This window comes from Bos mutus, chromosome 25 (assembly GCF_027580195.1).
Source record: "Bos mutus isolate GX-2022 chromosome 25, NWIPB_WYAK_1.1, whole genome shotgun sequence".
NCBI lineage: Eukaryota > Metazoa > Chordata > Mammalia > Artiodactyla > Bovidae > Bos > Bos mutus.
The window spans coordinates 37,410,004-37,426,762 of NC_091641.1; positions in this window are offsets into that span (position 1 = coordinate 37,410,004).

The window sequence follows — 16,759 nt, forward strand, 5'->3', positions numbered from 1 at the left end:
TCAAAATTTAACACACTGTTCTTTAAATTCAAATAGAGGTGCAAGAGACTAAAAATAGGGAAGACTTAGTTTTATTTTTTTATTTTATTTTTAAACTTTACAATATTGTATTAGTTTTGCCAAATATCGAAATGAATCTGCCACAGGTATATATGTGTTCCCCATCCTGAACCCTCCTCCCTCCTCCCTCCCCATACCATCCCTCTGGGTCATCCCAGTGTACCAGCCCCAAGCATCCAATATCGTGCATCAAACCTGGACTGGCAACTCATTTCATACATGATATTATACATGTTTCAATGCCATTCTCCCAAATCTTCCCACCCTCTCCCTCTCCAACAGAGTCCATAAGACTGTTCTATACATCAGTGTCTCTTTTGCTGTCTCATACACAGGGTTATTGTTACCATATTTCTAAATTCCATATATATGTGTTAGTATACTGTATTGGTGTTTTTCTTTCTGGCTTACTTCACTCTGTATAATAGGCTCCAGTTTCATCCACCTCATTAGAACTGGTTCAAATGTATTCTTTTTAATGGCTGAGTAATACTCCATTGTGTATATGTACCACAGCTTTCTTATCCATTCATCTGCTGATGGACATCTAGGTTGCTTCCATGTCCTGGCTATTATAAACAGTGCTGCAATGAACATTGGGGTACACGTGTCTCTTTCCCTTCTGGTTTCCTTAGTGTGTATGCCCAGCAGTGGGATTGCTGGATCATAAGGCAGTTCTATTTCCAGTTTTTTAAGGAATCTCCACACTGTTCTCCATAATGGCTATACTAGTTTGCATTCCCACCAACAGTGTAAGAGGGTTCCCTTTTCTCCACATCCTCTCCAGCATTTATTGCTTGTAGACTTTTGGATCGCAGCCATTCTGACTGGCGTGAAGTGGTACCTCATAGTGGTTTTGATTTGCATTTCTCTGATAATGAGTGATGTTGAGCATCTTTTCATGTGTTTGTTAGCCATCTGTATGTCTTCTTTGGAGAAATGTCTATTTAGTACTTTGGCCCATTTTTTGATTGGGTCATTTATTTTTTTGGAGTTCAGCTGTAGGAGTTGCTTACATATTTTTGAGATTAATCCTTTGTCAGTTGCTTCATTTGCTATTATTTTCTCCCATTCTGAAGGCTGCCTTTTCACCTTGCTAATAGTTTCCTTTGATGTGCAGAAGCTTTTAAGTTTAATTAGGTCCCATTTGTTTATTTTTGCTTTTATTTCCAATATTTTGGGAGGTGGGTCATAGAGGATCCTGCTGTGATGTATGTTAGAGAGTGTTTTGCCTATGTTCTCCTCTAGGAGTTTTATAGTTTCTGGTCTTACGTTTAGATCTTTAATCCATTTTGAGTTTATTTTTGTGTATGGTGTTAGAAAGTGTTCTAGTTTCATTCTTTTACAAGTGGTTGACAAGACTTAGTTTTAGAAACATCTGGTAAACCTAGGGATGCACTTACCCTCTGACTGTGCAGTCTCACTTCTGCACATTTAATGTCAACACCAGGATGTGCATTGACAAGTCTTAGTTGGAGCCTTGTTTGAAAGTGTTCAAAATAATCTGGATGTCCATCAATATGAGAAAGGATAACTAATCTTGATATAGTCGTGCAGGGAAATATTACAGAGAAAATAAATGGAATAGACTAGTGTTGCCTGTGAAAGTGTAGATTTTTAAAAATGTTGAGTAAAGATGCATGAGATACATTTTTTCAGTGGATTCATAAGAATTTAGACAATATCTATGAGAATAATAATTAAGGCATCAAAGGAAGACAATGGGAAGGGGAACAGCAATGGCAGGGACAATCAGTTTTATTTAAAAATCTCTACAAATTCTGCAGCAAATATAGGATGATGAGATATAAAATAGAGATGTACTGAAGCCAGAAGGTAGGTACAGGAAGTTCATTATATTGTTCTCTAATCTTTAAAAGAAAAGATGGTGATCAACCTTTTAAGAATAAGCAAATGAGTTTACATACGTATTTTCAAAGATTCAATTTATGTGTGTATTCTCTAATTTTCTGCTAGGATTTCCTACTTTCTAGATTTCTCTGTGGAGAAGGAAATGGCAACCCACTCCAGTGTTCTTGCCTGGAGAATCCCAGGGACGGGGGAGCCTGGCGGGCTGCCGTCTATGGAGTCACACAGAAACGGACACGACTGATGTGACTTAGCAGCAGCAGATTTCTCTGACTTTATCCAAACTTAAAATCATGTTTAACATTTCCCTCTAACCTCATATTTCCTACAACTGTCAATTAGGTTTAAAAGCTTCATTAGATTTACATGCAATTTATTTTCTTTTTAATGTTAGCACATCATGGGTGGGACTGGGTATTATATATTGCATAGATATGTCTAATTTCCCCACTTTTAGTGATTCTAAGACTGAGCAGTGGGTTCAGGTGGTATCATTTGGATCCATCCGTCATCAAATTCCCCATAATCCTGTTACTTCGTGGTTTCAGCAGTTATTGATCATTATTGACAAACTCTTATTTCATTAGGAGCTGCAAAACAGTGACTTTCTAATGATTTTTAGGGATTGCTGGGGGGTTTATCATCCTGCTTGCTCTTATATCTGTGGCTTTTCTATAAAGAAGCTTTCCTTCATAACTATTTGCCTCATGGGTAATGAGGCAATACATGGGTAATGATTGTTGGAGTTGGGTGGTAAGTACATAGGAACTTGTTATACTTTCTACTTTTCAGTGTGTTTGAAATTTTCTGTAATACAATTAAAAACCAAGGAAAAAAATTAAATGCATAGGAAAAAACTGAAAGGAAATACCCCAAACATATTATCATCATCAATGAGAAAATGGCAGGATTATTTAGGATGACTTTTAAACACTACTGTATTTCCAGATTTATTAAGAAAATATATAGTATTACATTTAGAATTAGAAATCAAACAGAATACTACAGAAATATAGTAATAATGATGGGAGCAGTGAGTGATCTAATTTAAATCGGGGTTCAGAGCCCACGTCTCTAAGAGGCATCATTTGAAGAAACTGGTTTGACAAAACCCTTGGGAACGAGTGCAGCAGGCAAAGAAACCCGGATCCCAGAGCAGGGATGACCCTAGAGTGTTTGTGGGAAAGGGAACACCACAGAGTACCATGTGTATCAGTCAGCTCTCAGGAAGAACAGAGACCAGCCGATCCTCCAAACCACCCCCCAGACTCCTGCTGATTTCACTCAGGAGCCTGTGTGCCTGAAGTTACAGAACCCAAATTGCACAGGAAATTTCAACTTCTGCCCCCACTGGGTAGGTAGAAGGCAGAAAACCCGAAAACCCTAAATAATGGATCGCAGCAGCTCTGTAATGACAAGGCAAAATAGTGATAATTAAATGATTCTAATAGTGTGTCAAGATGAAGGATAACAGTCTTGGAAAATGAGGTTGGTAAATCATTACCCCTCAGGCTCGCATGCACACCCCAGTTAGGGCGTGAAAAATGCAGAATGCAAAATCCCTGGCTGCCCATCTTGGTTTTGCACAATGTTGGCTCCCACCCTATTAGGGTTACTTCTGAGCCAAGCACAGTTGGGCTCCATTTTCAACTCTGAGGGAAAATGAGAGCTAAGCTCAAATTTATCTCACTTACGGAGCACTTTACTCTGTGCCCCCAAGCTCTACGACAGACACTGGCAATGGATACAAAAGACATCTACCCACACTGGGGAAAACAGGCACTGCCGGGGCCTTTACAACCTGTGATGGGTGGTGGGGCTGAGGCAGCACAGAGCAGGGTCCCCTAATGAAGCCCCAGCCTCCTCTAAGTGAGGGGAACATCCACAAAGAGCCAACACTTGAGCTGGGTTTAAGGAGCAGGAAGTTACTGTTTATAAGGAGGGAAAAAGGAGCATTCCAGGCAAAGGGAATCAAAACATCTAATGACCTTGGTCCAGTGGTTAAGAATCCACTTTGCAATGAACTGGACTCGAGTTCGACTTCTGGTTGGGGAACTAAGATCCCACATGCCGCAGGGCAACTAAACCCATGTGCCGTCACTGGAGAAGCTGGCGCACTGCAATGAAGAGCCCGTGAGCTGCAACAAAGACCCAGCCCAGCCAAAACACAAAATAAAACCGCAGGCTTCAGCTTGGACAGAGCAGGGAAGAGGGAGTCTCTGAAGGTGACATTTAAGATTATTTAATTTCACTGGCACCAAAAGTTCTGAAACCAGAATGCTCGCTGCATCCTTGGCAAATGCCCACACTCAAATCCATCACCTCCCACTGTCCATGGAGCATGATTGAAAGAAGGGCCTGACCTCTAAGAAAGAATTTTCTTTTCCCCCCAATACATAATGAGTTTTTTAACCTTTTGTTATTCCACAAGTACTGTGTATAGCACAAAAAGGAAAAAGCTAAAGAGACAAAAGTAAATAAAATTCATCCCCATATCTTCCACACAGGCACAACCCCTGTAATGTTTCGATGCAGTTTCAGATTTTTTTGTTTGTTTCTGTGTATGTATGTGCGTATTTATGCATGTTTTTTAAGTAAATTAGAAATGCACTAATTGTAAACTGAAAGTCATTTTCTCTTAATGCAAAAGTTTGGATGGTTTCCAAGTCTCATTACCCACAGCTGTCATCTCCTACTTATGAAATTAGTGTCAGGAAAGAGTTAAAGTGCCCATTGGCAGGAGGGAGGAGATTTATCATCTAAGGGGACTGCTGGCAACAGAAAAGGTTGATGTGCTTAACAACTCACACCAGGATGCAATACACCCACGTCTGTCCACTAAGCTGTCTTCCATGGCAACCAGAATAGTGCCTTCACAGAGATCTGAAAACTTCCTGACACTTAAAGCACCCTAACATGACATCCCAGGGTTGGGGCGACTGGGAAACAGTGAATTATGGAGTGAGTCTAGACATTTGCAAAGCTGCATAATTGCTTTCATCTCAGAACCTACCTACCTTATCCTTTCAGCTGATTGACTGCTTGTACCATAGCTTTAACCTTGGCGTCTCCATTGTTACCTGGTCTCCCAGGTGTGCCTCATGTCTTCATTTCTCAGCTGCCCAGTGACTACATCCCTCTGGCCTGGCCTCAGGACTCTCTTACATTCTGTGGGCCATGTCCTAATGACCCCACCACACCTGTTGCTTGGGTTCCCAACAACCGGGTATCACACCAACATCCCTGGAAGAAGATAAGCTTCTTCACTAGAGATTCAGGTCCTCATGTTAAGAAGCCATGAGCATTCACTTCCTGCATGGCTTTCTACTGCTGCATACCAAGCCATCGCAAACTCAGAATCTTGAGTTTATTATTAAATAATATTTAATTATCGAATTGTATCTCTGGATCAGGAGTCCAGGCAAAGGTTAGTGGGGTCCTGCACGCAGCATCTTCACCAAGGGGAAATCCAGCAGCCGCTGGTTGAGGCTGGGTCTCATCAGAGGCTCAGCTGAGGAAAAGTCCACTCCGGGCTCCCTCAGGTCATTAGTAGAATTCATCTCGTTAAAGCTGTAGGACTAAGGTCCTTTTTCTTGCTGGCTGCTGGTCGGAGCTGCTCCCAACTCCTAGAAGCTGCCTGGCAGTTTCTTGCCATGGCCCTTTCCAAAGGCCCCTCTCACAATATGCTATGCTAAGTCATGTCAGTCATGTCCGACTCTGTGCAACCCCACAGACGGCAGCCCACCAGGCTCCCCCATCCCTGGGATTTTCCAGGCAAGAACACTAGAGTGGGTTGCCATTTCCTTCTCCAATGCATGAAAATGAAAAGTGAAAGTGAAGTCGCTCAGTCGTGTCTGACTCTTAGTGACCCCATGGACTGCAGCCTACCAGGCTCCTCCGTCCATGGGATTTTCCCGGCAAGCTGTCACAATATAGCAGCTTCCTTCTTCAAAACCAGCAAGGGGAGTTTTCTCTGTGCATCCTCTAACATTAACACACGCAGAGAGTCAATCCTCACTACTTGTGGGTATTTGTGAATTAGCTTACTTGCTAAAATTTCTTTGTAACTTCAAAATCAATACATGAAGCGCTTTGGGTGATGTTTGTGCAAGACTGCACATAGCAAGAAAAATCTGAGTTGCCTGACACATTCCCAGCTGAGGTACAGCAAGGCAATGCTCTGACATCTTATCTCAGCAATCCCATAGATATGCTGACCGGAGGATGGAGACGGGAGAGGGCAGGTGAGAGCAGGGCAAAGGGACTTCCCTGTGGTCCAGTGGTTCAGAATCTGCTTTGCAATGCAGGGGACATAGGTTTGATTCCTGGTCAGGGAACTAAGACCCCACATGCCTCAGAGTAACTAAGCCTGCGTGCCATAACTACTAAGCCCCTGAGCCACAACTAGAATGTCTGTGTGCCACAGTGGAAGATCCTGCATGCCACAACTAAGAGCCGACTCAGCCACGTAAATAAATAAATATTAAAAAAAAAAAAGAGCAGTGCAAAAAAGCTCCAGCGGCAAAGAGTAGGACATGACCAAGTGACTAATCACAGCACAACACAACACAGATGGGATTTAACCCAATTGGTACCTGGTATATGGTGGCCTAAGACAAGTCACTTACCACTTCTGAACCCCATTCTCTCTTTGGCAAAATAAAGAAAACAGAATCTACCAAGATAAGCTGTTTTCAGGGCTTAAGATTATAATCTATGTAAGACAAATGTATAATACACAAATATTCACTGGGAATACTGAAGTAGTGAATACTGAACCACAGTTCCTTTGGTCCTAGGGGAGATATGTACATATACATGTACATATATGCATTTATGTGCATATATGCCCATATTTGCATTACCTTTAAATTATAACACCTTTATAGAGTGTAACTATTTTATAAATAATGACAATCAAATGCATATATACATATATCTGTATATATGCACATGTATATTATTGCTTGTTATACATATTTATAATATACAAATATTATATAATTATAGTATTGTGAGTATATATACTTATAAATATGTATGTATATACTGCTACTGCTAAGTCACTTCAGTCGTGTCCGACTCTGTGTGACCCCATAGACGGCAGCCCCCCAGGCTCCCCCGTCCCTGGGATTCTCCAGGCAAGAACACTGGAGTGGGTTGCCATTTCCTTCTCCAATGCATGAAAATGAAAAGTGAAAGTGAAGTAGCTCAGTCGTGTCCGACTCTCAGTGACCCCATGGACTGCAGCCTACCAGGCTCCTCTGTCCATGAGATTTTCCAGGCAAGAGTACTGGAGTGGGGTGCCATTGCCTTCTACATATATTATAGTAGTATAAGTAGTATATATAATATATACTTATAATATCTACATATATAAGAATAAATATTATATATGCATGTATGTATATATATATAAATATATAATATCTTACAGAAAAACCCAAATGAACATTTTGGCCAACTCAGTATATAGTGTGCATTTACATAAATTTAATCAAGGGAGTGACATTTCATTGCATTACCTTTGTTTTAATTTATCAGTTGGAATTAACTCACAGGTCCTACCCAAACACAAGGGAAAGGATTGTACAGAGGCATGAAATGTCTACGTTACATTCGAGTCTCCATCACACCTCCTATGCACCCGAAGTCTACACCTGTGCGGTACATTGCCTGAGGGCCCACCATAAATGATGGTTGAATTGATAGAAAATTCTGTCTAATACCAGTGTATCCCATGAGGAACACCCCAATTCCAGCCTGGAAACTTCAGTCCCAGGGGACCCAAGCAGGCCAGAGCACCTATCGTAAGTGCCTTGTTGAGTAAACCCAACCACATGTGGGACTGGGAGCCCTTTGCATTTTGACATACAAATATATAGCAGTCTTGTTGAAAAAATTTTCTGATGATTCGATCAGTTTCATTTCACCAGCTACAAAGAACTAAAACTCAATCTAACACAGCCATTGGAGAGCATTACATAACATTCTGCCATCTACTGTTTACCTTTCAAATTTGCTAAAGCGTGTTTTCTTCTTTGTAGAGACAAATTAATGTTCCTATGAGCACAGTCTGCTCGGCTGGCCTCCGACTTCGGCAGAACCGTTCCAATTGTGCGTGTCCTTTAGGAGAGAACTGGTCTGCCAACTGCCCAGACCAGCCCGGCTGCATCTCCTACCAACTCAGATCATGAAGGGACCACCTTCCCAGAGCCTATGTGCTACAGGCAGGGCTTCTGCTTCATCACCTATATCCCAATCTTCTTTTATCACTCAGGGTTCTTTGGTTGTGGGCAACAGAAACTATGGAGGTCATGCCAAACAGATAATTTGTTAGAGGGATATTGGGAAGTTCAGAGAAATGAAGGAAAAGCTTAAAAGCCAGCTCTGGGAATCCAGGCAGTGGCCGCCTCTGAAAGTTACAGTCAGGGTGAGTAAGTCTCTATTTTCCATCTCTGTGTCACCCACTCAAGATTTGATTCTGGGACAAAGAGTAAGACTGATATGTGTCAGGCCCTTGCCTCTCTTCTTTAGAAGAATGGGGCTACTTGACAGTCTCCTATAAAACTGCCACCTACTGGGAACATCTTACAAAACATCTTCCGTAACATCTTACGAAAAACCCCAATGAACTTTTTGGCCAACCCAGTAGTTTCCCAAAGCAAAATCCAGGTGCCACTGCAATAAGGGCAGATGAATACAAGGCACGCAGAATCAGAAGTGCACATTGTCAGGGTCTGCGGTCAGTTCCAGAGAACATGACTTCTCAGAGAAAGAGGTCCCTCATAAAAGAATCAGTCTTCTCTATCCATTCATTCAAAATACATTTATTTAATGTTAATTGTGTACTAGGCTTTCTGCTAAGTTTCTAAGATACAGAGGAAAGTAAAATCAAGAAATACCCTCAAGTTCATCAAAGTCTAATGGGAGAAAAAAAAAAAAGGCAAATTAAGGACTTCCCTGGCGGTCCAGTGCCTCAGACTTGGCACTCCAAATGCAGGGGCCTGGGCTCGATCCCTGGTCAGGGAACTAGACCCCATATGCTGCAGCTAAGAGTTCACAAGCCACAACCAAAGATCCTGCATGCTACAACTAAGACCTGGCACAGCCAAATAAATAAATATTATTTTTTTTAGTTCTACTGCTATAAATGACATATTTATTTATTTTTAAATATAAATTTATTCATTTTAATTGGAGGCTAATTACTTTACAATATTGTATTGGTTTTGCCATACATAAACACAAATCCACTATGGAGAACAGTGTGGAGATTCCTTAAAAAACTGGAAATAGAACTGCCTTATGACCCAGCAATCCCACTGCTGGGCATACACACTGAGGAAAGAAGAATAAATATTTTTTAAAAAGAATGATTCCCTTTTTAAAAAAGCAAATTAATAGTGATCGTGAAGATGTTTGTGTTTACTAAGTGTCTTCTTCATGTGTCAAGGAAGTTACATTTATTATATTATCCATTATGTTATCCAGTTCTCACAACATTTTGTGGTAGGTACTGACCTACTGATGACAGTGTTTGTAGAGCTGTACGCTGATTCGTCTGAGTCCCGAGAGATGGGCGTTTTGTAGCCCAACATGTCTCCCTGGGTGGGTAATGACTTTCTCTCTAGTATAACCCACGGAGACCAGTTCAAGCCACTCACCACCTAGTTCATGGTTGGACCGGTCCAATCCCACCATCTAAGAGCTAAAGAGGAAAAAGCTATCCTCGGGCATTTTGGACATGCAGGAATCACCTCTATGCTCACAAACAGGGAATACATGTTCTAAGAGGCCAAAATGTATTCCAGACTTCCACCTGGCCAAGCAAGGGCAGCAGGCTTGCCCCAAACATAAATTATCCCTTGCTATGGAAAATGAGTAGCCTTTAAAGCCAAATGGCCCTCGTTGATACAAAATTCCTGTTGCAATTCAAAAAGCTCTTTTTTACCCCCTTAAGTATTCATTTCTGACAAACAAAATAAATTGTCATGCCAGACACATATAAAGATTGCAGAGATGCACCTCTATTAAATTCTACTTAGCAGCAGAGCAACTCAGGTGTTATCTAAATTTAGCCTTCTAAGTTCCATTTCTTTCATACCTAAACACCATTTCTTGCAGGTTTTGCTTAGACTTATAAGAGTTTAATAAATAGAAATACTTTCACAGTGCATTAAGATCAGGTCAGCTGGAGAGCTTGACCTGGTTGGATCGAATCTTGTATTGATTTCTCAAAGTATATATATGTATTTTTTTTTCCACTAAAACTTGAACTCTTGCAAAGAAATAGAAGAAATGCTTCAACTATGAGTTTAGGTAAAAGCAAAACAAAACCATTACACACTCTGTCCATTCCCTTAACTGTACAGAGTAGAGAGAGCTTTCTCTCTGAAGCCAGTGGGTAGAGATGACAACCATAATCCGATTTAATTCTCTAAAATATAAAATGTGCACTCATTATTGAGACGATAGGTACCACATGTTTGGATTCTGACAGCAGAGCCAGGAGTGAAGATCAGGGTAACCATCTGTCCCAACTTGCCTGGGACTAGGGGAGGTGGGGGTGGTGAGAGTAGGTCCACAGATTTGGAATTCTCTGTGCTAAAACTGAGGCAGAACCAGGCAAACTTGGATAGCCAGTCATCCTAGGGAAGGTGCAATAACTTTCTCTAACATGTCTTTCAGGGAAGTCAGTGCTCTAGACATAAACTGTAGGATAACTTTTATGTTAGTTCCATTTACCTACTCTGTATAATGGTACCACAGCATCTGAACTTTCAAAATGACTATCTTTGCTGCCTCATTTGATACTCATTCTAGCCTTAAGAGGTTATTACCCCACTTACAGATGAGAGAGCTAAGTTAAATGATTGGCCCAAGGTCATACAGCCAGTAATTGGTGAGAAGGGAGTTGTAGGCAGTTTATTCTACATTCCTCTCCTTCCCAGTCCACACCCCATGACACTGAAGCGCCTTAAGTTTCATGAAGGCACCACAGTCTACAGTCTGGGACTGTTGCACATGCTCAATGCTTATTAAACATGTGTTACACTCAACCTTGGGCTTCCCTAGTACACTCAACCTTAATTGTTTCTCGGTCATACTATATTGGGAGTATCTTGAGGGTACAAGTCTTTCTTTGAACCATTTTTTCCTAAGTAATAAGCTCAAGGTCTACCAAGTGGTTAGTAATCAATATATATCAGCTGAATTAATACATTATGAACATCTAACTTCAAAGTTAGATGACAGCCAAGAAAATAACTTCAGAACACTGCTCCAAGTGTCAAATAAGGAGATCACACCAATCAATCCTAAAAGAAATCAACTCTGAATATTCATTGAAAGGACTGATGCAGAAGCTGAAGCTCTAATACTTTGGCCACTTGATGCAAAGAGCTGACTCACTGGAAAGGACCTTGATGCTGGGAAAGATTGAAGGCAAAAGGAGAAGGGAGTAGCAAAGGATGAGATGGTTGGATGGCATCACCAACTCAATGGACATGAATTTGAGCAAACTCTGGGAGATAGCGGAGGACAGAGGAGCCTGGTGTGCTGCAGTCCATGGGGTCGCAGAGAGTCGGACACGACTGAGCGACTGAACAACAACACTGGTTCCAAGGCAAAGAGAAAACAAGAGCACTGGGAGGTTGGATTGTTCCCTTAGAAGCCTCGTGCATCTCAGTCAATCGACCTCCCTAGTTCCCATCCCACTCACGACATCAGTGAAAACTGCAAAGGTGGCCGCAGCCAGCCCCACCTTGTCCTGCAGTTGGAAGTCCAATACTGGCTTCACTGCCCCTTATTTTCATGCTTGTGATTGAAGATACGATCATGACTTGAGTAAATGCTGAGTGAGTGTCCAGGTACCAAAAACAATACTGGTTGGAACTTCTGACACCGGGGACAGAAATCTTTATGTCAGCTCATCAGAAGAAACAAGCCTCTTCTTTCCCTTTCTTGGCCAAATATTGGGAATCAGACGTCTGTCCCAGGATGACTGTGAGCCACTGGTGGTAGAAGAAGCAGGCGGAGAAGTCCCAGAAGCTTAATGAACAGGGACTGGGGTGCTACCTTCAACTGACATGTAATTTTCCCCCTATTGTCACAGATATCATTTTCATCAAAAGCAATGAGTCTTCTCATGTAGCAACGTAAGTGCCAAGTAGTTGGAATGGGGTGTTTTGGCAAATCCAAACACAGAGAAAAGTTGACTTAAGTTGACTTCTATGGCCCCTAGGGTAAAGAGTAAGTCAAATAAAAAGACCAAATTCCTTAGTGAATAATCAGAAGTGAAGAAAGGAGACCCAACTGTTGAACAGAAATTCCTCAATAGCCTCTTGCAGAGTCAAAGCTAGACTTCTTCCTTGGGGGTGCAGAAGACAATCCTTCATGGCAGACCCCAGGTTTGCCTCTCACTGAACTTCCCCATTCTTCCTCTCAACCTCCTTTAAGAGCTTTAAAAAATAATAAGAGGGACCAAAAAGAAAGAGAGAGAGAGAAAACACTCATATTCCTACTGGCTTAAAATATATTTTAATTTGCCATATTTATTTTGCCATACTTATTTCCATTCTTTAAAACAAACTAAACGTTACAGGTAATGCTGACACCATGGTGCCAGGTCCATTCCCCTCACCCAGAGTCCCCTCCCAGATAGCCACTGACAAAACTCAGTGTTTGTTCCCCAGCTGCTGTGCTTTCCTACCCACAACACTGCTCTGCATGTTGTGTCCGAGCCTGTTTGTATTGATGCAAGGAATCAAGGTGCAGCATCACATAAAAGAAGAACCACATGTATTCCTAACTGATGCAAATAGTTTATCATGTAAAAACACACATTTCCCTATCCCTGCCTCCACTGGTGGGCATCTGTGTTATTCACAAATGTCTGCCATTGCAAACATGGCTGCAGTGAACACGTTTGTACACATGCCTTTGCATACATGTAAAAGTTTGTCCAAGGCACATGATTAAAAGTGGCCTTTCTATGTCCTAGGAAGACTCATTTTCCAACTTGTAGATTCTGTCAATTTGTTCCTCAGAAGCCATGCCAATATACAGTCTCATCAGCCCCTGAGGAAGACAACTCCCCACAACCCTCAACAGGCGTATCTTCAGATTTAAGCTGAGATGGCCTCAGTTTGGTCCAAGAGGTTGACCTTTCACAAAAGCAAATAGATTAACTTATATAGAAAAAAGAAAACCCTGAAGTTCAATTTAATTCTCTTTAATCACCAGTCACATCACTTAAAAAGCTAATAATGTATCTGCATTCTCCCACCTTGTGATAATGTAATGAATTAGCCACTTGCCCATCAGAAAACAACCCCTTGGGATAATACGTCAAAATCGAGTAAGGCAATGAAGCCTGTATTGAGTTGATGGATTTAAGGCAAGACTTCAGGCAATAATAATGTTGTTTAGAAGATGAATCTACTCATAAGAGCCCCTCCATGACAAATGACTTACTCGGAGGCTAACTATTTATGAGGTCCAGGTGGGAGAGGTATAAACTTAATTAAAGTTTGAAAGCATAATAGAACCAAAGGCAGTGCATCAATTTCTGGATGTCCAATCAAAACGCCAATGACGTCCTTAATAGGTTGGCAATACCTGCCTCTTGGCACTGCAGAGTATAGTTATCCAACTTACGTGGTTCCAATTGCTGCTGATCTTGCTGAAGGCACACCATCCCCCACACATACATCTCTCCTCCTGTCTCCACGTCTGCTTATGAGACCAATTCATCTCGACTGGGAGGAGAATCACTCCTGCCTCTATCACACACACTTTACACTGGATCCTAATGAAACCAAGCACAGGCTAGCTGCCCACCCCCATTCCTTAATGCCTTGGTCTATCTGTATCTGGGAAACCACATAAATCACCGCTACCCTGTGCTTTGGAGCTCCCTGATGCCTAGAACTCAAACTCAGCAGCATCACATAAAAATATTTAAAGGCTCATTTGAATTGCAACCCAGGGAACCAAATACTCCTGAGCAAGCTGAAAATGTAAATAAATATAAACAACCCAGGACAGGACCCAGGTATGCCAGCCAAGACTTCATTCTGATACACTTCATTATAGGTGTGAAGTGATGTTTCTGAAGGATAATTGGATGGCTTCAATGGCTCCCTGCTGAGGAAGAAGCTGGTTGAAAAGGCTGAATCACACCCAACTTTGCATCCCATTTAAAACACACCCAGGAGTCACTAAGTAGTGGGGTCATTTTTATAAACAGGTTTACTTCCTTGGAAGGCTTTGAGAGAACCTAGAGAAATCTATGTTTGCATGAGGCCAGTCCTGAAAGACAGGCAGACAGACAGGCACAGGCACACACGCAAGCACGCACACACACACACACACACACACACACATACAGAGTTAGTGGCTGTAAAAGAGAGAAGAACCGTTGCCACGAGAGAGATATAACATTACTGTGGTGTCACTCATCTGTCCCAACTAAGCCAAGTCTCGTGAAGCAGAGGGAAGGTACCCCATGACCTCTAAACTCTACAGCCAATAGGAAACAGTGGTTCTCAACTTCTCAACCCGGGATGCTAAGATATCAACATTCAGTCTCCACCGCAGAGCAACCAAGTCAGGACATCTCAAGAGGGACTCCTAGTATTTATCAAAATCTCCCCAAGTGATTCAGTTTTGTATCCAAGGGTGAGAAACTCATGTTCAAAGAATCTGACACTTCAGGAATTTTTTCCAGGCTTCAGCAAAATCAAAACAATCATTGCCTTATCTGTTCTTCCAACAACATGGTGGCTGTTAATATGGCAGTGGCAATGATAAATTTTACTTTCTCTATATTATATTGTTCAAATCTCTATGGGAAGGGAAAAATAATAGGTAGCTTTTAGTAACAGCTTATTATACACCAGGCATGGTGCTAAGCAATTTCCATGCTTTATCTCAGTAAATCCTTACATCCCTAAGAGGCAGGTGCTCTTATTATTCCCATTTTATAATGAATGAGCAGAGTCCCAAAGAGGTTAAATAATTTGTCCACATACTTCAAGCAAGAAGCAGAGCCAGGACTCATACCCACCTCCATGAGTTACAAGGCTCTGTGTTTCACCTGATGTTTTATTGCAGCCAGTCTTTGAAATGTGGAGTTCTCACTTTTAAAGAAAGAGCAGTAATATAGTTCACATATCTGGTTGTCAGTTCTTGTGAGGAAAATTCAAGGACCTCTCAAACTCTTCCATCAACTCAGTGTGTGGCTGCCGAGGATTTAGATACCTCTCTTTCAGTGCAGTGTTATTAGAGTCAGACAATCTTGGATAAAAACTTGAGCTCTTCCTGTTCCTAGCTGTGAGATTCTGGGCCAATTATTTCTCTATTATGAAACTCAGTTGCATGATCTGTAAAATGGGGATAATACCTACCTCCCAGGGTTATCAGGATGAGAAGTAATTACATTTAAGAAAGCTCCTGGCATGAGTCAAGGATTAACACATGGTAATCTCTTCCACTGCAAGTATGTGTCAGAAGTACCTAGACTGTGAATGTCATGCTTATCTTGAGTACCGCCTCATAATTACAGAGTTTCTCTTTTCAAAGTGCTTTCCCATCGATGATCTCATTTTAACCAGTTTTTATCGAATACTACTTGTGACAGCAGCATGGTGTCCCTTTTTATTCTTAGACCCCCCCAAAGGGGATCAGTGGTGCCCCCATGATGGTAAGGTTTTTAATGGATGCAAATTTTCAAGGCATGACACATTTATTAATCCTTCATTGGAGTAAACTGTAACAAAGCCAGCAGGAGCAATCATTAATTTACATTAATAGCTTTCAGTGTTGCATACCCCAGCGCCTGACATGAAACAGTAATCTGAAATCAAACTATGGTTGTGCCCTACATGAGTTCATGTATCACAGCCCTTTAGACCCAGTGCTCATGCATTTCAAGGGTAAGATGCGTGAGTGCTACACAATGCACACAGGAAAATATTCACCTCCTTACTATGGCCTTTAAAGTTCTACCTCCTCCAGACTCATCTCAGAGCACTCAACTCTTCTTCAGCTGGATGAATCTTTCTATATATTCTGCATACACTTTAGGCTTATTTCCACCTCAGGGCCTTTGCACATGCCATAGCACTGCCCGAGACATTGCCCCCTCCCCACTGCTCTTTGCATGACTGGATCTTTTAATCCTACAAGTCTCAGAAAAAAAAATTTTTTTTTTTTTTTTTCCCAGAAAGGTCTCTCTTTCCTGACCACGTTATCTAAGAGGTCCTCCCTAGAAACATTGCTTTACCCTATTTCTTTGCCTTGGAGCCCTTTGTTGTTCTTATTGCTGTTCAGTCACTCAGTCATGTCTGACTCTTTGCAACCCCATGGATTGCAGCACACCAGGTTTCCCTTCCGTCCACTATCTTCTAGAGTTCGCTCAAGGTCATGTCCATTGAGTCACTGATACTATCCAACCATCTCATCCTCTGTCATCCCCTTCTCCTCCTGCCTTCAATCTTCCCCAGCATTGGGGTCTTTTTCAATGAATCAGCTCTTCACATCAGGTGGCCAAAGTATCGGAGCTCCACCTTCAGCTTCAGTCCTTCCAATGAATATTCAGGGTTGATTTTCTTTTGGATTGACTGATTTGATCTCTTTGCTGTCCAAGGGACTCTCAAGAGTCTTCTCCAGCACCACAGGTCAGTGCCATTATGACATTTCAAGTTTATCTTGCTTATGGTTGCTAATTGTATAGTCTAATTACCCTTACAAATGCAAGCCCTAGAGGGAGGGACCTTGTCTAGTCGTCATATCAAGCATGTAGAACTATGACTGGAACATAGCA